Raw genomic sequence first — 22,351 nt, forward strand, 5'->3', positions numbered from 1 at the left:
AAAGTACTTCATGGACTTAAGAACACAGGCCTGCCTTCTGAAAAACTTGCCCAGTAAACACAGTTGCATAGGCCTGAAGTGAAGTGACATGCGGCGACCCATACTCACATTTATTCTGCAGCACCTGGGAAGCAGTTGGGGGGGATTTGGGGCCTTGCTTAAGGGCACCTCAGTCGTGGCCTGCCCGAGACTCCAACCAACAACCGTCGGGTTATGAGTCAGGATTCACCACTACACTACAGCACTCATGAAACACCAGTTCGAATTCACACCCTTTAAATAATTCAGACTTTCAGACTGCAAAATTGTGCTCCTAGCTAGATGTAGGGAAGTGTTTTGAATCTGCGTGTGCTCTTTGTGTTTGCCCTAGTTTATTATGTTCACAGTTCTTTGTTTATATTCCCCCTTGTTTTCCTCATCCTTATTTCATTTATTATTGCTTTCAGGATTTTTGTTCTTTTAATTTCTTCTAATGTGCATTTTCTTAATAAATTATAGGAAGCTGCTGCTGCCAAAAAGAAACCAAAAAAGAAACTGTGTAATTTGCATAATGCATTGTTGCTTTATTATGAATCATATTTGTTTCATGACATTGTATAAAATGAGTCTCATCATTTGATTAATCACAGTTGAACAACATGGAGACTCAAATCCCTCATTGTAAATCTCTGGATTTCTTTTCCAGCGGTGCTGCTATTCAAGTTTGCACTTTCCAGCTGCATCTCGTTTTCTACAAATAAATATATGAGAAAACAGACAAAAAACTTAACAAAAAAGAGAATGTCAGAGGATTTGTAGATGATTGTGTGTTTAAAACAGCTATACAATATACTAGAAATGGTCATCCTGTGCTTGTATAATCACTGTTGTGTTTACTTACCCCATACAGCAGGTCAGAGCTCCAGGCTCGCATTTGCAAAATTGACAATTGCTGTTCACCCAGGTCTGTCCAGAAAAGTATGAATTACGATCAATCTTATCACGACACGTTAAGGAATCTGAAAAAGAAAACAGTTATGGCATTTTTATATGAACAGACATGAGCACAGCATGGCATCTATATGTGTTTATTTACCCTGAAACTGTTTCTTGCATTGAATAGCGGCGGTCACAGAAATGACCGCAAACAGGACAAAACACAAAAACACGGCCTTCTTCATCATGGTCTGTCCAACAAAACAAGTGAATAAAGTAAATAAATATCAGCATGACATGTAAATATATATAGATCAGAATCACAAACAATCCCAATAATGTTGGAATGCACACTCACTGTTTCGAAGTTAAGTCTGGATGATCCGATTCTCCAAAGTCTGCAACTGAAATCTGTCTTTATATACAGCAGAAAAGGGGGCTGTAACATGCATTTTAATATGACTTTGTTAGTCTAATTATAATGTTTAAATAAGGAGTTGGTCTTTGTTTGCCGCTACTGGTAACATACCAAGTTTGCCCAATTAAATTGGTTAGCTAGAGGGAACTAGGTGTGGGTGGGGCTTGGTGGGTACAATATCCTTTAGAATGTTTTTTGTTTTAAATGACCAAACAGAAGACAATTTCTGCATATACTATTTTAACTGAAATGTTTTATGACATTTGTATTGTTTGAATTTGAAGGTTATTGAAAGTAGTTTTGTGAAATGATTAAGATGTTTTTCTTTTCAAAGTCCTCATGGATTTGACATTGAAGGTTATTTGTCACACTCTACAACATAGTCCCAAGAAATCAGTATCAGACTGTAAAATACTATGTTCTCCAGATTACACTGCAAAAAGTCTGGAATTAAAGAAAAATGTTCTTCTTCCATCATTAATCATCATAATTAGTCTGCGTTCCTGAGTCTCCGCTCTTAAGCTCCCTCCAGAGGTCCCCTGTGCTGAGCTCTGCCAAAGGCCAACAAGGCAGCATACATGTGCCTTGTTCACCCCATCTTCCTCCCTATTGTTAATCATTATGTCTATTTAACTGTGAATCATTGTCACTGTACCCTAGTTCTTTGTCCTGTTTAGTTTTGTCTTTGTTCCTGTTTTATGTCCTTACGTTATTAAACCGTATTTATTTGAAGCTATCCTGAATCTGGGTCTGTCTTCCTCCTCCTGATGTGACAATGAGGACAACTTGGTGGTCTACATTCCTGAGCCTACGCTCTCAAGCTCCCTCCGGAGGTCTCCTGGGCTGAGCTTTGCCAAAGGCCCACAAGGCAGCATACAGCAAATGCATTACGCCAACTTGACACCAAAAGCCATACTCCATGTCGAAAACAAAGCGGCAGCCTCCTAAGACCTGTTCCCTACCATACATCCTGCTGAGTCCAAAATGGCAGCCTCCCATATCCTGTGACAAGCACTGTTACCTGCTGAAGGCAATGTGGCAACATCCCAGACCTTGTTCCAAAACGTAATTCCTGCCAAGGCTAACATGGCAGCCTCCCAAGACCTAATACACACTTCACACCGGCCATGTCCCAGGCCCTACTAAAAAACCCGAAGCCAGGCCCTGTGCCATGTCCTGCCCCGCACCTCATTCCACTCCAGGCCCCGTCTCTTGCCCTGCTCCGGCTATCCACCCCTGCCCTGAACTCACTGCCTGCTCCTGGACAAGAAACCTTTATAAAGTCTGTGCCTGCCTTGTGACCATGTGTTGAAGTGGAGACAATTTCTCACAGGTGCAGGACTACTGTATGGCTGCTACTGGCTGACAACAGTGAACTAAGCTGTGCAGAGTGTGCAGCAGGCTACAGCCTTATGGCACTCACTTCCACTTCTGTTCTGCATTGTTCGCTGTTTCTAGAAGTAGCCATGTGCCTTTTGTTTCGATTCTAGTCCTGTCTCCTGTTTCCCTTGTGACATAGCTCTGTATTTAGTAAAGTAGTAAAGTACTTCACGGACTTAAGAACACAGGCCTGCCTTCTGAAACACTTGCCCAGTAAACACAGTTGCATAGGCCTAAAGTAAATGATGGTGATGGTGGTCGACAGCACCGTCAGCACTGTCTAGCGCATTGCTCTAAAATCTCCTGTCATGTTCAACAGGGATGAAATCTGATGAAGGTCATTGCAAAAGATTGTCATATTTTAATTTGCAAAGGTGCATCTACAGTATGCAATGTGAATGGAGGTGGGGGGATATTATACAAGACAAAAACCCACTATTATAAAAATGCCTCATCAAAGAAATTCAGACTGGAGCAACTTTATTTTTAAAATAGTTGTCAGATTAAAAGGTTTTAATTTTTATGCCTTATCAATTTCTGCTACCTATGTTATTTTATGAGTGTGTAAAGTTAACAAGACACTGGATAAATTTTATGGGCATGAAAATGTCATGTCACTGCCAGTTTCCACCTTGGACTCCACTTCCCACGATTCACTACTACACTACAGCACTTATGAAACACCAGTTTGAATTCACACCCTTTAAATAATTCAGACTTTCAGACTGCAAAATTGTGCTCCTAGCTAGGTGTAGGGAAGTGTTTTGAATCTGCGTGTGCTCTTTGTGTTTGCCCTAGTTTATTATGTTCACAGTTCTTTGTTTATATTCCCCCTTGTTTTCCTCATCCTTATTTCATTTATTATTGCTTTCAGGATTTTCGTTCTTTTAATGTCTTCTAATGTGCATTTTCTTAATAAATTATAGGAAGCTGCTGCTGCCAAAAAGAAACCAAAAAAGAAACTGTGTAATTTGCATAATGCATTGTTGCTTTATTATGAATCATATTTGTTTCATGACATTGTATAAAATGAGTCTCATCATTTGATTAATCACAGTTGAACAACATGGAGACTCAAATCCCTCATTGTAAATGTCTGGATTTCTTTTCCAGCGGTGCTGCTATTCAAGTTTGCACTTTCCAGCTGCATCTCGTTTTCTACAAATAAATATATGAGAAAACAGACAAACAACTTAACAAAAAAGAGAATGTCAGAGGATTTGTAGATGATTGTGTGTTTAAAACAGCTATACAATATACTAGAAATGGTCATCCTGTGCTTGTATAATCACTGTTGTGTTTACTTACCCCATACAGCAGGTCAGAGCTCCAGGCTCGCATTTGCAAAATTGACAATTGCTGTTCACCCAGGTCTGTCCAGAAAAGTACGAATTACGATCAATCTTATCACGACACGTTAAGGAATCTGAAAAAGAAAACAGTTATGGCATCTTCATATGTACAGACATGAGCACAGCATGGCATCTATATGTGTTTATTTACCCTGAAACTGTTTCTTGCATTGAATAGCGGTGGTCACAGAAATGACCGCAAACAGGACAAAACACAAAAGCACGGCCTTCTTCATCATGGTCTGTCCAACAATCCAAGTGAATAAAGTAAATAAATATCAGCATGACATGTAAATATATATAGATCAGAATCACAAACAATCCCAATAATGTTGGAATGCACACTCACTGTTTCGAAGTTAAGTCTGGATGATCTGATTCTCCAAAGTCTGCAACTGAAATCTGTCTTTATATACAGCAGAAAAGGGGGCTGTAACATGTATGTTAATATGACTTTGTTAGTCTTATTATAATGTTTATATAAGGAGTTGGTCTTTGTTTGCCGCTACTGGTAACATATCACATTTGCCCAATTAAATTGGTTAGCTTGAGGGAACTAGGTGTAGGTGGGGCTTGGTGGGTACAATATCCTCTATAATGTTTTTTGTTTTAAATGACCAAACATAAGACAATTTCTCCATATACTATTTTAACTGAAATGTTTTATGACATTTGTATTGTTTCAATTTGAAGGTTATTGAAAGTAGTTCATCATAATTATTCTATGTTCCTGAGTCTCCACTCTCAAGCTCCCTCCGGAGGTCCCCTGTGCTGAGCTTTGCCAAAGGCCAACAAGGCAGCATACAGCAAATGCATTAGGCCGACGTGACACCCAAACACATACTCCGTACCGAGGCCAAAGCGGAAGCCTCCCAGGACCTGGTCCCAACCATGAATCCAGCTGAGTTGGCCTCAGCTGGATTCATGGCAGCCTCCCAGATCCTGTGACAAACACTGTTACCTGCTGAAGGCAATGTGGCAGCATCCCAGACTTTGTTCCAAGTCTTGATTCCTGCCAAGGCTAACATGGCAGCCTCCCAGGAGCTAATCCACACTCCACCCTGGCCCTGTCCCAGGCTCTACTAAAACACCCAATGCCAGGCCCTGTGCAAGGTCCTGCTCCACACCACATTCCACTCTAGGCCCCGTCTCTTGACCTGCTCCGGCTACCCACTCCTGCCCTGAACTCACTGCCTGCCATCCATCCATCTTCTACCGCTTACCCGGGGCCGGGTCACGGGGGCAGCAGTCTAAGCAGGGACACCCAGACTCCCCTCTCCCCAGACACTTCCTCCAGCTCTTCTGGGGGAATACAGAGGCGTTCCCAGGACAGCCGAGAGACATAGTCCCTCCAGTGTGTCCTAGGTCTTCGCCTTATGGCTCAGCTCTCTCTTCACCACAACAGATCGGTATATCGACCGCATTACTGCAGAAGATGCACCGATCCGCCTGTCGATCTCCCGCTCCATCCTTCCCTCACTCGTGAACAGGACCCCAAGATACTTAAACTCCTCCACTTGAGGCAGGAACTCTCCACCAACCTGAAGGGGGCAAGCCACCCTTTTCCGGCTGAGAACCATGGCCTCGGACTTGGAGGTGCTGATTCTCATCCCCGCCGCTTCACACTCAGCTGCAAACCGTCCCAGTGCACGCTGAAGGTCCTGATTTGAAGAAGCCAACAGGACAACATCATCTGCAAAAAGCAGAGACGAAATCCTGTGGTCCCCAAACCGGACTCCCTCCGGCCCCCGACTGCGCCTAGAAATCCTTTCCAGTCTAGAGGTCATGAATGCATGAATCTCAGTGTGGCAGGGGGACTGACTTTGATTACATCACGGTGCAGGTGCAGCATTAGCTGATTGCCAGCTCTATAAGTTATAAAAACAGGAGCATGCACGGTTACCTGTGATGCGTCCCTTGGTTATTTGCTGCTTTGCTAACACGCTTCCGTCACTTCCCGGAACTAGATGCGAGTGCTTGAGACGGTAAGGAGAACGCGCTGTTGGTTGTTTTCTTGACTATTGCATGTGCTTGATTATGAGAAGTGCACTGTTTTAATGTGTTTTAGAGACTGCGATTTGTTTGGAGAGCACTTCTGCATTGACCCTACGAGTCGCGCTGCAATGTCTGCTTAGTATTGTCACATAAATTGGGCATAGATATTGGAGAAGCTGTGAGAACCTGACACAGTGCTGGATCACTGTTTTGTATCGGCGTTGAAAGATTCCATTTTCTTTCTATAAAACATTGACATCTGCGATTGGTAGGTATTTAGTCATATATGCATTAGAATGGGAGAACATGTCTAACAGTAACAGTCTCACTTTGTTTATAGGTGTCGTGACGGCCTGTAATTATTCCAGTTGGCGTGTTCCGCGTTTGTATGGCTGCAGTGCTGTCCTGTTTCCAGTGAGTTTTTTAATCAAGTTTCCAAACGGGGTTTAAATCCGGTTGCCAGATTTGTTTCCAAACGTGTTTCCAGATCTGTCTTCAGATCTGTTTCCAATGGGTTTCTAAGTTATCTTTTGGTTATTTTCCTTTTGTGGTTGTTCCATATTGTTTTGTCTGTTTTTAGTTTTACAATATATTATTATTTTTGAAGTATTTCATTTAAACTTTTAAAGAGTAGTTTATCAGGGGGGCACGGTGGCTTAGTGGGTAGTACGTTCGCCTCACACCTCCAGGGTCGGGGTTCGATTCCCGCCTCCGCCTTGTGTGTGTGGAGTTTGCATGTTCTCCTCGTGCCTCAGGGGTTTCCTCCGGGTACTCCGGTTTCCTCCCTCAGTCCAAAGACATGCATGGTAGGTTGATTGGCATCTCTGGAAAATTGTCCGTAGTGTGTGAATGCGTGAATGAATGAGAGTGTGTGTGTGTGTGCCATGCGATGGGTTGGCACTCCGTCCAGGGTGTATCCTGCCTTGATGCCTGATGACGCCTGAGATAGGCACAGGCTCCCCGTGACCCGAGGTAGTTCGGATAAAGTGGTAGAAAATGAGAGAGTGAGTATTTTTTCAGTCAGAAGGTGTTCAGCGCCCTGGAGATGTGGTCCGAGAGGATCTCCGCTCCAACTCTGCTGGGTTGCAGACCGTCAGCATGGAATAGCCTAGGACGCTCCCAGAAAACATTCCAATTATCAACAAAGAGTAATTTCTGAGCCTGACACCATGACTGTAACCATGACTCATTTAAAGCGAAAAGTCTTTCAATTCCTCGCTGGTACGTTGGAAGTGGTCCAGACATGATGATTATCGGCGTGGGCGCTGTGCTGCGAACCGTCTCCACCAGGGTGTTAAAGTCCCTCTTCAGGATCTCCGACTGCCTCAGGCTGGTGTCATTCGAGCCGACATGAAGAACCACAGCTCTGAGGTCTCATTTATAAAACTGTGCGTACTAAAAGTTTACGTACGCCCAAAAGCCAAAAATGGCGTACGGCAAAAAAAATTCAGATTTATAAAACCGTGCGTACGCACACCTGTAAGCAATGTTCCCTTTATAAATCACAGACATAAACCATCCACATATCCCGCCCTGTACATGCCCATTTTTAACCATAAATAGTCAATGCAAATCACTGCGCGGGCATGAGAGTGGACCTTGTTATAATGAGTTTCTTCTGCACTCTACAGGTTTAAAAATGGGGTGAGGAGCCAGCGTCTCAGGGGTAGCCACTGTCGCCTGCAGGTTACAATCATATTAAAAGCAACACTGTTATAATTATATTAAAAACAAAATTGTTACATTTTCTACTTTTTAATATTGTTAAACTCACCAAGAAGCCAGCCATCACGTAGCTACTGCGCCTGCATTTAGTCTGTTCCCTACACTGTTATATGTCAAGATAAAGGAATCATGTGTTGAACCATAGCGTGCCACAATGTTTGTGAGGGTCATGTTGGAGTCACATATGATTTGCACATTAATAAAATGCACTTACTTTCTATTAACATAAGCAAATTCATTTTCATTTCAGATGCCGATTACATTTGGGAAACCAGACATTGCTGCAAAATTTCATTTTAATTTCGGCCCGTTCTTGCACAGTGTAGGGGAACCTGATGTATCGACTACCCATATTAAGTATACCATTCAAAACGACAGATATTATGGTGCTCAGGGACGGCTGTGATATACCAGACCTATAGGGTGAGATGATAGATTCCAATAGAATTATTTCATATACAAAAAGGTCTTAGACACAAAGTTGAGGATTACTTGTAGTTTTTTTATATAAACAATTTACCTGTCTGCCAATTCCCACTGGACTTGCATTTGGACTGGGATGGCATGGTTCCGGCATGTTGCCCTCTCTAATACTGGACCCAATTCAACACATATATCTAAGAGCACAGCTCTAGGGAATCTAAATCGGCTTATTAGCCAGTCATCATCATGGGCCAGGAAATCATCATGGTCCCTGAAAACTTGTTCTCTCCTTATTCTGCCATTGGCATAAACCTCCAACAGTGCCAGCAGTGCCATCATGAAGTGTTACATACCCGGGTCACCGGAGGATTTATATGTTTCTAGCAATCAGACTGGGCGTTAACACCTTGACAAAATCACAGAATTAATTCATGGGCGAAGATTTAAGACGAAAATGTTATAGTGAACTTCTTCTTGTAATGAACACCGTAATAGTTAGGACCGATGATTAGTAGCGATTGTGCTTCATGACTGTATTTGCAGACTTTGACATTTTATGATATAATGTACATAAAGGAAAATATTTTGTTTGTACACTGTGTTCTGTAGTTCTCTAATAAAAGGGTATTTCATACTATTATGTATCACGTAGTCGCGCCATCTCCATCTGCGCTCCCGTTGTGGACAATGTGACTGTAAGCGCTGGTTATTCATTCATTCATTCATTCATTCATTCATTCATCTTCAACCGCTTATCCGAACTACCCGGGTCACGGGAAGCCTGTGCCTATCCTCAGGCGTCATTGGGCATCAAGTCAGGATACACCCTGGACGGAGTAGCGCTGATTATTATTATTATTTTATTTTTAATACATTTTGAATTACGTTTGGATTTTGCTAGATGTATATAGCCTAAAACAATCGGCACAAATAACACTGTTGGATTTAATCTTCATGATAATGTGGATATAACATATGAAATGGAAAATTAAATGTTAATAATTCTTATAATCGTTCTTCTCACATGAATTTTCTACAATCTAACTTCAGTTCACGACCTCACCATCTGTGTCGCCAATTCCCTTTGCCTCCAGAATGTGCGTACGCACGTCTCAAAGTTTGCTTATAGGTGCACACATTTTCCCGTCAAGTTTGATTTTTATAGATCACAACCTTTGCGCGAAAACTTTGCACGCTTTATAAATGAGACCCCTGGTGTTTCTGCTCATGACTCTAGGTACCTGTGCAGAGACATCAAGAACACGAGCACCAGGCAAGCAGTGAGTGCGAGCCTTACCTTTACCTCCTGGCATGTTCAACAGGGATGAAATCTGATGAAGGTCATTGCATATGATTTTTATATTTTAATTTGCAGAGTGGCATCTACAGTATTCACTGTGAATGGAGGTGGGTTGGATATTATACGAGACCATATCCACCATTATAAAAATGCCTTATCAAAGAAATTCTAACTGGAGCAACTTTATTTTTAAAATATTTGTCAGATTAAAAGGTTTTAATTTTTATGCCTTATCAATTTTTGCTACCCAGATAAACTATGTTATTTTATGAGTGTGTAATGTAAATAAGACAGTGGATAACATTTATGGGCATGAAAAGGTCATGTCACTGCCGATTACCACCTTGGACTCCACTTCCCAGGATTCTCCACTACAGTACTGCGCTCATGAAACACCAGTTCGAAATCACACCCTTTAAATAATACAGACTTTCAGACTGCAAAATTGTGCTCCTAGCAAGTTGTAGTGAAGTTTTGTGAGTCTGTGTGTGCTGTTTGTGTTTGCCCTAGCTTATTACGTTTATGGTTATTTGTTTATATTCCCCCTTGTTTTCCTCGTCATTCATGTCATTTTTTATCATATTCAAGATTTTCCTTCTTTTCCTGTCTTCTAATGTGCATTTTCTTAATAAATTATAGGTAGCTGCTGCTGCCAAAAAGAAACTGCGTAATTTGCATAATGGATTGTTGCTTTATTATCAATCATATTTGTTTCATGACATTGTATAAAATGAGTCTCATCATTTGATTAATCACAGTTGAACAACATGGAGACTCAAATACCTCATTGTAAATCTCTGGATTTATTTTCCAGCGGTGCTGCTATTCAGGTTTGTTGCACTTTCCAGCTGCATCTCGTTTTCTACAAATAAATACATGAGAAAACAGACAAACAACTTAACAAAAAAGAGAATGTCAGAAAACTTGTAGATGATTGTGTGTTTAAAACAGTTATACAATATACTAGAAATGGTCATCCTGTGCTTGTATAATCACTGTTGTGTTTAATTACCCCATACAGCATCTCATAGCTCCAGGCATGCATGTGCAAAAATGACATTTGCTGTTCACCCAGTTCTGTCCAGGTTTGTACATATTATTATCAATCTTATCGCGACATACTTCGGAACCTGAAAAAGAAAACAGTTATGGCAGCTCTATCTGAACAGAAATGAGCACAGCATGAAATCTAAATGTGTTTATTTACCATGAATCTGTTTCTTGCAATGAGCAGCGGTGGTCACAGAAATGACCGCAAACAGGACAAAACAGAGAAGCATGGCCTTCTTCATCATGGTCTGTCGAACAAAAGAAGTAAATAACATAAATAAATACATCAGCATGCCATGTACATATACACAGAGGAGAATCACAAACAATCCCAATAATGTTGGAATGCACACTCACTGTTTCGAAGTTAAGTCTGGATGATCCGATACTCCAAAATCTGCAATTGAAATCTGTCTTTATATACAGCAGAAAAGAGGGCTGTAACATGTATGTTAATATGACTTTGTTAGTCTTAGTATAATGTTTAAATAAGGAGGGTAACATACCACATGTTTGCCCGAGACAACGTTTCTCCAGGATCAGGGTGCTACATAAAACAAAGACTTGGCTAAGGACATGTAAGTAGTCTTAGCCACATAAAGTGCAACTTTGCAACCTGGTGCAAACAGTGCAAGACAAAAAAAACAAGACAGACAAGACAAGACAGTGCAGGACAAGAGACAGTGTAGACAAAACGTTACAAGACAATACAAAAAGTACAAAAAATACAATACACAAAAGACAATAAACAATAACAGAAACAGTGCCGACCAACCATTGTAAATACTGTATGTGAATACTGTGTGTGACTACTGCGTGTGAATACTGAGTGTTCAAACAATATTTCGTGCAGTAACATTAGAATGAACAATTTTTCTTAGCAGCAGGTCCTTGGGATAATATATAGAATTGTGCAAAAAACAGCAAATGACTGAAATATTGTATAGTATGTGCAAAATGGCTGAGATATTGTACACTATGTGCAAAAACAGCTGAGATATTGGGCAGTTTGTGCAAACCAGCAGAAAAAGTGTGCAAAACAGCATGTAAACAGTTTGATGGGTTGTAAGCAGCATGCAAACAGTTTGATGTGTCAGTACAGTTTACCATACAGTGATGCAGCTGCTCAGGATGCTCTCAATGGTCCCTCTGTAGAACATGGTCAGGATGGGGGGAGGGAGATGTACCTTTGTCAACCTTCGTAGGAAGTAGAGACACTGCTGGGCTTTCTTAGTGATGGCGCTGGTGTTGAGTGACCACGTGAGGTTCTCCGCTAGATGAACACCAAGAAATTTGGTGCTCTTGACGATCTCTACGGATGATCCGTCGATGTTCAGCGGAGAGTGGTCGCTCTGTGCTATCCTGAAGTCCACAACCATCTCTTTAGTTTCATCCACATTCAGTGAAAGGTTGTTGGCTCTACACCAGGCAGTTAGTTGTTGCACCTCCTCCCTGTATGCTGACTCGTCGTTCTTGTTGATGAGACCCACCATGGCCATTGCTGCACAGTCGTGAGTCAGCAAGGTGAACAGCAGTGGACTGAGCACGCAGCTCTGAGGGGCTCCAGTTTTCAGTTTCCGATCCGGACTGACTGAGATCTCCCATTCAGGAAGTCCAGGATCCAGTTGCAGAGGGAAGTGTTTAGTCCCAGCAGGCTCAGCTTCTCAATCAGGTGCTGAGGGATGATTGTATCGAATGCTGAACTAAAGTCTATGAACAGCATTCATACATAAGGGTCTTTATTGTCCAGGTGGGTGAGGGCTAAGTGGAGGGCCGTGGCAATGGCATCATCTGTGGAGCGGTTTGGATGTTACGCAAACTGTAGGGGGTCCAGTGAGGGTGGTAGCTGGGTCTTGATGTGCCTCATGACGAACAAGAGTATCTGGTCGTCGAGGGGACGGATGGTCTTCCATGCCGCTACGTTGTTCTGCACCTCAAACCGAGTGAAGAAGTCGTTCAGCGCATCTGGGAGGGAGGCGTCGCTATCACAATCAGGTGAAGCAGATCTTGTAGTTCGTGATCGCCTGTATGCCCTGCCACATGCGCTGGGTGTCTCTGATGTCCTGAAAGTGGCTGTGGATTGTCTGGGCGAGTGCACGCTTTGCCTCTCTGATGGCTCAGGACAGTTTGGCCCTTGCTGTTCTTAGGGCTGCTCTGTCCCCTTTTCTGAAGGCTAGGTCTCTAGTCCTCAGCAGCGCATGCATATTAGCAGTCATCCACGGCTTCTGGTTGGAGCGTGTAGTGATGGTCTTGGAGACGGTCACGTCATCAATGCACTTGCCGATGTAACTGGTCACTGCTGACGTGTACTCCTCCAAGTTGTTGGAGTCGCCATTGGTTGCAGCCTCCCTGATGATGTTCCAGTCAGTGCACTCAAAGCAGTCCTGCAGAGCAGAGGTGGCTCCTGCTGGCCAGGTTTTCACCTGCTTCAGAACCGGTTTTGAGCGCCTGACGAGTGGTCTGTATGGTCTGAGTAGCCACGGTGGGGGCGGGGTTCCACACGGTATGTGCTGGGAATGTTTGTGTAAACAAGATCCAGTGTGTTTTCACCTCTCGTAGCAAAGTCAAGTCAAGTCAAGAAGTCAAGAAGCTTTTTATTGTCATTTCAACCATATATAGCTGTTGCAGTACACAGTGAAATGAGACAACGTTTCTCCAGGATCAAGGTGCTACATAAAACAAAGACAGGGCTAAGGACATGTAAGTAGTCTTAGCCACATAAAGTGCAACTGTGCAACCTGGTGCAAACAGTGCAGGACAAGACAAGCAAGACAGTGCAGGACAAAAGACAGTGCAGGACAAAAAACAGTGCAGACATTAAGTTACAAGACAATACAAAAAGTACAAAAAATGCAATACACAAAAGACAATAAACAGTAACAGAAACAGCGCCGACCGACCGGTGTAAATACTGAATGTTCAAACAGTATTTTGTGCAGTAAAAGAATGAACAGCAGCAGGTTCTTAGCAGCAGGTCCTTTGGATTATATATGGAGTTGTGCAAAAAACAGCAGATGACTGAGATATTGTCCAATATGTGCAAAAACAGCAGAAAAGTGTGCAAAACAGTGTGTGTGTTTTGTGAGGGTCTGTGCAGTCCATACAGATGATGTGTGTGTATGTTGTGCTCAGTATAGTACAGTTCGGTTATTGAGAAGTCTGATGGCTTGTGGGAAGAAACTGTTACGCAGTCTGGTCGTGAGGGCCCGAATGCTTCGGTACCTTTTTCCAGACGGCAGGAGGGTGAAGAGTGTGTGTGAGGGGTGTGTGGGGTCATCCACAATGCTGTTGCCTTTGCGGACGCAGCGTGTGGTGTAAGTGTCCATGATAGAGGGAAGAGAGACCCCAATGATCTTCTCCGCTGTCCTCACTATCCGCTGCAGGGTTTTGCGATCCGAGATCGTACAGTTCCCAAACCAGACAGTGATGCAGCTGCTCAGGATGCTCTCAATGGTCCCTCTGTAGAACATGGTCAGGGTTGGGGGAGGGAGATGTGCCTTTCTCAGCCTTCGGAGGAAGTAGAGATGCTGCTGGGCTTTCTTGGTGATGGCGCTGGTGTTGAGTGACCAGGTGAGGTTCTCCGCTAGATGAACACCCAGAAATTTGGTGCTTTTGACGATCTCGAAAGTCCACATGTTGATGGAATTTAGGGAGCACTGACTTTAGATTTGCGTGATTGAAATCTCCGGCGATGATAAACAGTCCGTCGGGGTGAACATTCTGTAGCTCGCTAATAGCTTCGTATAGCTCACTTAGCGCCTCTTTAGCATTAGCGCCCTTGTTCCAAGCCTTCATTCCTGCCAAGGATAACATGTTGGCCTCCCAGCACCTAATCCACACTCCACCCTGGCCCTGTCCCAGGTTGTGATAAAACACCTCATACCAGGCCCTCTGCCAAGTCCTGCACCACACCACATTCCACTCCAGGCCCCGTCTCTTGCCCTGCTCCGGTTATTCTCCCATGCCCTGAACTTACTGCCTGCTCCTGGACAAGAAACCTGTATAAAGTCTGTGCCTGCCTTGTGACCATGTTTTGAAGTGGAGACAATGTCCCACAGGTGCAGGACTACTGTATGGCTGCTACCGGCTGACAGCAGTGAACTAAGCTGTTCAGTGTGTGCAGCAGGCTATAGCCTTATGAAAGTCACTTCTACTTTTGTTCTGCATTGTTCAGTGTTTTTGTAAGTAGCCATGTGCCTTTTGTTTTGATTCTTGTCCTGTCTCCTATTTCCCTTGTTTGTCATGATTAAGCTGACCTATTTTCAGTATTGTTTTTGTTTAACGTATCTGTTTAGAATCTCATGTGTGTTGTAGTATTTGCAAAGTTATGTCACTGTGTCTTTCAGTTCCCCTGACGATTAAGTGACATAGCTCTGTCTGTAGTAAAGTACTTCAAGGACTTAAGAACACAGGCCTTCCTTTTAAAAAACTTGCCCAGTAAACACAGTTGCATAGGCCTAAAGTAAATGATGGTGATGGTAGCACCGTCAGCACTGTCTAGCGCATTGCTCCAAAATCTCCTGTCATGTTCAACAGGGATGAAATCTGATGAAGATCATTGCATTTGATTGTCATATTTTAATTTGCAGAGTGGCATCTACAGTATTCACTGTGAATGGAGATGGGGGGTATTATACGAGACCACACACACCATTATAAAAATGCCTTATCAAAGAAATTCTAACTGGAGCGACTTTATTTTTAAAATAGTTGTCAGATTAAAAGGTTTTAATTTTCATGCCTTATCAATTTCTGCTACCTATGTTATTTTAAGAGTGTGTAAAGTTACAAAGACAGTGGATAACATTTATGGACATGAAAATGTCATGTCACTGCCGATTACCACCTTGGACTCCACTTCCCAGGATTCACCACTACACTACAGCACTCATGAAACACCAGTTTGAAATCACACACTTTAAATTATACAGACTTTCAGAATGCAAAGTGCTCCTAGCGAGTTGTAGTGAAGTTTTCTGTGTGTGCTCTTTGTGTTTGCCCTAGCTTATTACGTTCACAGTAATTTGTTTAAATTCCCCTTGTTTTCCTCATCCTTAATGTCATTTATTGTCCCATTCAAAATGTTCGTTCTTTCCTGTCTTCTAATGTGCATTTTCTTAATAAATTATAAGCAGCTGCTGCTGCCAAAAAAAAAACTTTGCGTAATTAGCATAATGCATTGTTGATTTATTGTAAATCATATTTGATTCATGACATTGTATAAAATGAATCTCATCATTTGATTAATCACAGTTGAACAACATGGAGACTCAAATCCGTCATTGTAAATCTCTGGATTTCTTTTCCAGCGGTGCTGCTATTCATGTCAAGTCAAGTCAAGTCAAGTCAAGAAGCTTTTATTGTCATTACAACCATATATAGCTGTTGCAGTACACAGTGAAATGAGACAACGTTTCTCCAGGATCAAGGTGCTACATAAAACAAAGACAGGGCTAAGGACATGTAAGTAGTCTTAGCCACATAAAGTGCAACTGTGCAACCTGGTGCAAACAGTGCAGGACAAGACAAACAATACAGTGCAGGACAAAAGACAGTGCAGTACAAAAAACAGTGCAGACATTAAGTTACAAGACAATACAAAAAGTACAATAATGCAATACACAAAAGACAATAAACAGTAACAGAAACAGCGCCGACCGACCAGTGTAAATACTGAATGTTCAAACAATATTTTGTGCAGTAAAAGAATGAACAGCAGCAGGTTCTTAGCAGCAGGTCCTTTGGATAATATATAGTTGTGCAAAAAACAGCAGATGACTGAAATATTGTATAGTATGTGCGAAATGGCTGAGATATTGTACAATATATGCAAAAACAACTGAAATGTTGGACAGTATGTGCAAAAACAGCAGAAAAGTGTGCAAAACAGTGTGTGTTTTGTGAGGGTCTATGCAGTCCATACAGATGATGTGTGTGTATGTTGTGCTCAGTATAGTACAGTTCAGTTATTGAGAAGTCTGATTTCTTGTGGGAAGAAACTGTTACGCAGTCTGGTTGTGAGGGCCCGTCGTCAGGTTTGCACTTTCCAGCTGCATCTCGTGTTCTACAAATAAATAAAAGAGAAAACAACTTAACAAAAAAGAGAATGTCAGAGGATTTGTAGATGATTGTGTGTTTAAAACAGTTATACAATATACTAGAAATGGTCATCCTGTGCTTGTATAATCACTGTTGTGTTTAATTACCCCATACAGCAGGTCATAATTAGAGGCTCGCATTTGCAAAACTGACATTTGCTTTTGCATTTGTGACATGCATGCTAATATGACTTTGTTAGTCTTAGTAAAATGTTTAAATAAGGTGTTAGTCTTTGTTTGCCTCTACTGGTAACATACCATGTTTGCCTAATTAGTCCAAAATGCAGCAGCCAGAGTTCTAACCAGGACAAGAAAATATGATCATAAGGCAGAAGACACACTGGGCAAGGTACACACATGACCAATTTAGAGACATCAACAAGCCCACAGCGAATATCTTTCGACTGGTTCAAAATCACATAGTATACAGAGTATACAGAGGAAACCCCATAAGCACAGGGAAATCAAACAAACTCTGCATACATAGGGTGAAGGTGGGAATCCCAACACTAGAGGTGCAAGGCAAATATGCTATCAAATAAATTACTGTGCCTTCTGGATAAAATATATAAATACAGATGTAGCGGTTCAAAATTGTTCTTTTTCTACGTGTAGCTGACATTAGTCAGACATTCATCACACGGTTATCAGGCGGTTGTCATGAGCCCCCCTCTCTACAGGCAATCAAGGATGTGTGAATATTCTAATGTAGCCACCCCCATTTTTAGCTGTTATAATGCAATTCCAGGGCACAACCAGAAGATGGGGATTTGCTCACAAACACTTTCTGACCCTGACCTTACAGGTGAGAGACAACATTTTTTAAGAGTATCGAAGCAGTTTTCTCTTTCACCTTTTACCTGTCCAGCAGGAAGATAGTAGGAAGGACCTGAAACTTTATTGACATTATCACACACTGGAGAGAGAAGACAGACAGGATGTTGTATTTGGTGACACTGTGGGTTTTGAACTTGTGCAAATTAAAGTCAGTTTTTATTATATATATATTAAAACATGCATCACCAAGCGTAACAACACTGTACTATTAGAGACATCAGTTTTAATAGGAATCCCCAGATTTGCAGGAGGTGAATACCAGAGCTTGCAAATTGACCTACAGTATCTGTCTGTGAGACGTGAGGGAGAGAACACCCCATTGTTATGCTTACTAGGGGAGCAGAGATTGGTGTTATCAGCAATGTTCTCACCATCCTCCTTTTACTGTTCTGCCTTCTGGGAGAATGATGTGCCTTGAGAACAACTTTCAGAAAACTTCACCTGGATGACTGAGAATCTTCACAGACATATTATGCTTAAATTAAAAAAGAATGATTTTGGATCATTTATTACCATCAAGCATTCTTACAAATTTGATGTGTTTTTACTTACCAAAATGAAAACTAGGACAAATATACTGTATGCCAAGAGTGTGATTTGAACCGAGGACAAGATATTTTCAGGACATGCATCTAGGACCTGTTTAGACTTTAACCCTCTTATTACAGTATGTTGCAGGGCAAATTGACCTACAAGTTTTTGCAAATAGTTAAAAGTATTTTTTCCGCTTAAAACTTCCTCAACATGTAAAATATAATTGTTGAATATCACATAACCCTCCCTACAGTCGTAGGGTTAGAGTACTGTAGGGTTAAATGTCATATACTGTAGGACTTTTTTGTTTGCAGCTGTGAGACATATTTAAGTCTCACACACACCTATATTGTCTTGACATCATCTATAATGTGCAAAAATGCAATTTTGTTATGACTTTTGATTGGAACAACATAAATGGTAACAATTTGAACACAAACTACAACCTGGGCCAGGAGCTTCTAAAGAGAAAGTCTATGTTTGTCTTCACATACTGCTCAGAACAGCCAGTAACAACAATAATGTCTTACTGTAATGCCCCAACAAGGGAAAAACTTTATTCTCATGAGCACTTTGCACAAAAATGCTGAAAGCAGCACATGCCAGAACCAGTCAATATTATATTGTGGTTGGCTGTTGTGTTCATTTTTGGTTTAAAAACAATGCTCAAATAAAAGTTACTTTCATTTGTCTTGATTTTAAGTCACTGGTCAATTTGACAGACTCGTTTCCCAACACTGTGACTTTCTACATGTATTGTAGAAAGATATGGCTCGGCACAATGAATAGTTCCCATCACTACATAGTAGATGTTACGATCATTACATCTACATCTTAATGGCCTGGCATTGATACAATAGACAAGCCAGGCATTTGTCTGTGACTTAATGGCCCCTTGGAATTTGTGTATTGGCTCACAGTGGCTGCACGATGTGTCTCTTTGCCCTGTGAAAGCTGGAATGCTGAATGAATTCTTCAAGAATTGATGATAATAGTAGAACATTTCTGAAAGTAGCTGAAACAGTAAGAATAGCTGAAAGTGTCTGATACATTAAAACTATGAGTACAATGTACTCTGTTACTCTCTTTAGTACATTGCTTCACAAAGACTATAACACACATGAAGGTTTAAATAGATTCGGTAATCAAGAGCGAAACTGAAAACCGGCCAGCTTAATCATGACACATGAGTGAAACAGGAGACAGGAAAAGAATCAAAACAAAAGGCACATGGCTACAAAAACAAACAACGGACAACACAGAACAAAGGTTGAAGTGAGCTCCATAAAGCTGTAGACTGCTGCACACACTGGACAGCTAATTTTTCTGCTCTCAACCAAAAGCACCCATACAGTAGTCCTGCTCCTGTGGGCAAAATGTCTCTAACATGTGGGCTGTGGAGCACGGCCTGGGACAGGGCCTGGGGTGGGGTGTGGATTAGGGCCTGGGAGGCCACCGTGTTAGCCTCGGCTGGTAACAGGGCTCATAACAGGATCTACTGTATGAGACTGCCAATCTGTCCTCAGCAGGAAGTATGGTTGGAAACAGGTCCTGAGAAACTACCACTTTGGTCTCGGCATGGAGTATGGTTGGGGATGTCACATCTCAGTGTAATGCATGCGCTGTATACCGCCTTGTTGGCCTCTAGAAAAGCTCAGCACAGTTGATCTCATTGTAGCTGGTCGCCAAAGTATGATTTGTTTTATTGTTGTCCAAAACATTAAGTTTGAGAAGTGACTGTTTACCTGGGGCATAATGTATTGCCCCCTGATTAGAGACAGTGTATCAATTTTGTCAGTGTTATTAACTTCAGAAGTCAGTGATTTTAATGTTATGGCTGATTGGAAAACATACACTTTTATTACATTACTTTTAATAGATATTGCAACTGAAATTGAAAGCAACATTGATGTTAGGAAAATATACTTATCTGAAGCTCACAATAATAGTGATATTGTACCATTGAAATACAGATTACACAAAACGTCTTTCAATAACCTTCAAATTCAAACACTACAAAAGTCATAAATCATTTCAGTTAAAATTGCATATGCAGAAAGTGTCTTCTTTTTGGTCATTTAAAACAAATTATAAAGGAGATTGTACCCACCAAGCCCCATCTACCTTGTTCCCTTTTTCTAACCAATTTAATTGGGCAAACATGTGGTATGTTACCATTAGAGGCAAACAAAGACCAACTTCTCATTTAAACATTATAATAAGACTAACATTGTCATATTAACATATGCATGTTACAGCCCCCTATTCTGCTGTATATAAAGACAGATTTCAGTTGCAGATTTTGGAGTATCGGATCATCCAGACTTAACTTCGAAACAGTGAGTGTGCATTCCAACATTATTGGGATTGTTTGTGATTCTGATCTATATATTTACATGTAATGCTGATATATTTATTTACTTTATTTACTTGTTTTGTTCGACAGACCATGATGAAGAAGGCCGTGCTTTTGTGTTTTGTCCTGTTTGCGGTTATTTCTGTGACCACCGCTGCTCAATGCATAAAACAGATGCATGGTAAATAAACACATTTAGATGTCGTGCTGTGCTCATGTCTGTTTATATAGAGCTGCCATAACTGTTTTCTTTTTCAGGTTCCTTTGTATGTCGCGATATGATTGATAATAAAGTGTACGGTACTGGAAAGACCTGGGTGAACGGCAAATGTCAGTTTTGCAAATGCGAGATTGGAGCTACGTCCTGCTGTATGGGGTAATTAAACACAACAATGATTATACAAGCACAGGATGACCATTTCTAATATAACTGTTTTAAACACACGGCCTGTAAAACCTACAAATCCTCTGACATTCTCTTTTTTGTTAAGTTGTTTGTCTGTTTTCTATTTTATTTATTTGCAGAACAAGAGATGCAGCTGGAAAGTGCAAACGTGAATAGCAGCATCGCTGGAAAAGAAATCCAGAGATTTACAATGACGGATTTGAGTTTCCATGTTGTTCAATTGTGATTAATCAAATGATGAGACTCCTTTTATACAATGTCATGAAACAAATATGATTGATAATAAAGCAACAATGCATTATGCAAATTGCGCAATTTTGTTTTGTTTTCTTTTGGACTGCAACAGCTACCTTTAATTTATTAACTTAAATATAATATATGTAACTTAAATATAATTTAATTTCTGACAGATAAACCATTTAAGCTAGCAGGTTATTATACCAATGATTTAAAATAACTTTGACCCTTGTTGGCTGTCAAACTCTATGTTAGTATTAAACCTCGCCTTTATCTTTGATATCCTTGAAATGGTTCGACAGTCTAATAAATCTGCAGGATAACCAGCTATGAGCTGAAGGATATTTACTGTAGGTGACAGCCTATGAAATACTGGAGTTTTATCACAGGAGGATGAGAAGAATCATCAATCTGGTTTTGTAAGGTGAAATATTATTTCCTATATTTCATGGTCCTTGTGCCATTAATTATGGTAAGAGTGATGAAAGGTTGTATCTTAAACCATAAAGCAACAAGGTTGTGTCATCACCATTAACACATAAGACTAAATAGAGCAAAACCTAAATAAGCTAAAACATAAACCGTTTACTGCACTGCACTTCTTATACAGGTTTGTACAGACGCTGGAGCTTATCCCAGTGGACTCGAGGCATAGGGCGGGAGACACTGGGCAGGGTACACACATGGCCAATTTTGAGACATCAGCAAGCCTACAGCAAATATCTTTGGACTGGTTCCAGACTGGTTTGGACTTACTTACATTTAGAGGGATGTACTGTAACTGCTGGCTCAACAGTGAATGACCTGGGTGTTATATTAGACTGCAACTTGTCTTTTTTGTTCAACTTGAGTTTTAGTTCATGCATTCATGACCTCTAGACTTGACTATTGTAATGCATTACTAGGTGGTTGTCCTACATCTTAAGTAAATAGACTACAGTTAGTTCAAAATGCAGCTGCCAGAGTTCTAACCAGGACAAGAAAATATGATCATAAGGCAGAAGACACACTGGGCAAGGTACACACATGACCAATTTAGAGACATCAACAAGCCCACAGCGAATATCTTTCGACTGGTTCAAAATCACATAGTATACAGAGTATACAGAGGAAACCCCTGAAGCACAGGGAAATCAAACAAACTCTGCATACAAAGGGTGAAGGTGGGAATCCCAACACTAGAGGTGCAAGGCAAATATGCTATCAAATAAATTATATTGATGGATGAAATGAATATTTATGAAAGGAAATAATTGTCTGTCCAAGCTGAATAGTTTGTATGCTTACATTGCTTTTTCGTTTTCAGAATGAAGTTCTGTGTTCTA

At 41.1% G+C, this 22,351-nt stretch overlaps 3 long non-coding RNA genes across 3 annotated transcripts; 1 reads left to right on the plus strand and 2 right to left on the minus strand.

Annotated features, from left to right (window-relative positions):
- Positions 1-3,680: 3,680 nt before the first annotated feature.
- Positions 3,681-4,519, minus strand: LOC113645558. The gene is made up of 4 exons (XR_003441253.2): positions 4,415-4,519; positions 4,217-4,307; positions 4,022-4,139; positions 3,681-3,871 (listed from the first exon to the last, which is right to left on the minus strand). It is a non-coding gene; the product is annotated as an uncharacterized LOC113645558 (long non-coding RNA).
- Positions 4,520-10,193: 5,674 nt separating this feature from the next.
- LOC113645485 lies at positions 10,194-10,942 on the minus strand. The gene is made up of 4 exons (XR_003441236.2): positions 10,916-10,942; positions 10,716-10,806; positions 10,521-10,638; positions 10,194-10,370 (listed from the first exon to the last, which is right to left on the minus strand). It is a non-coding gene; the product is annotated as an uncharacterized LOC113645485 (long non-coding RNA).
- Positions 10,943-20,479: 9,537 nt separating this feature from the next.
- Positions 20,480-21,071, plus strand: LOC113645566. Its single transcript, XR_003441258.2, has 3 exons — positions 20,480-20,564; positions 20,642-20,759; positions 20,909-21,071. It is a non-coding gene; the product is annotated as an uncharacterized LOC113645566 (long non-coding RNA).
- The last annotated feature ends 1,280 nt before the right edge of the window (positions 21,072-22,351 follow it).

The sequence above is a fragment of the Tachysurus fulvidraco genome, chromosome 14, assembly GCF_022655615.1.
Source record: "Tachysurus fulvidraco isolate hzauxx_2018 chromosome 14, HZAU_PFXX_2.0, whole genome shotgun sequence".
NCBI lineage: Eukaryota > Metazoa > Chordata > Actinopteri > Siluriformes > Bagridae > Tachysurus > Tachysurus fulvidraco.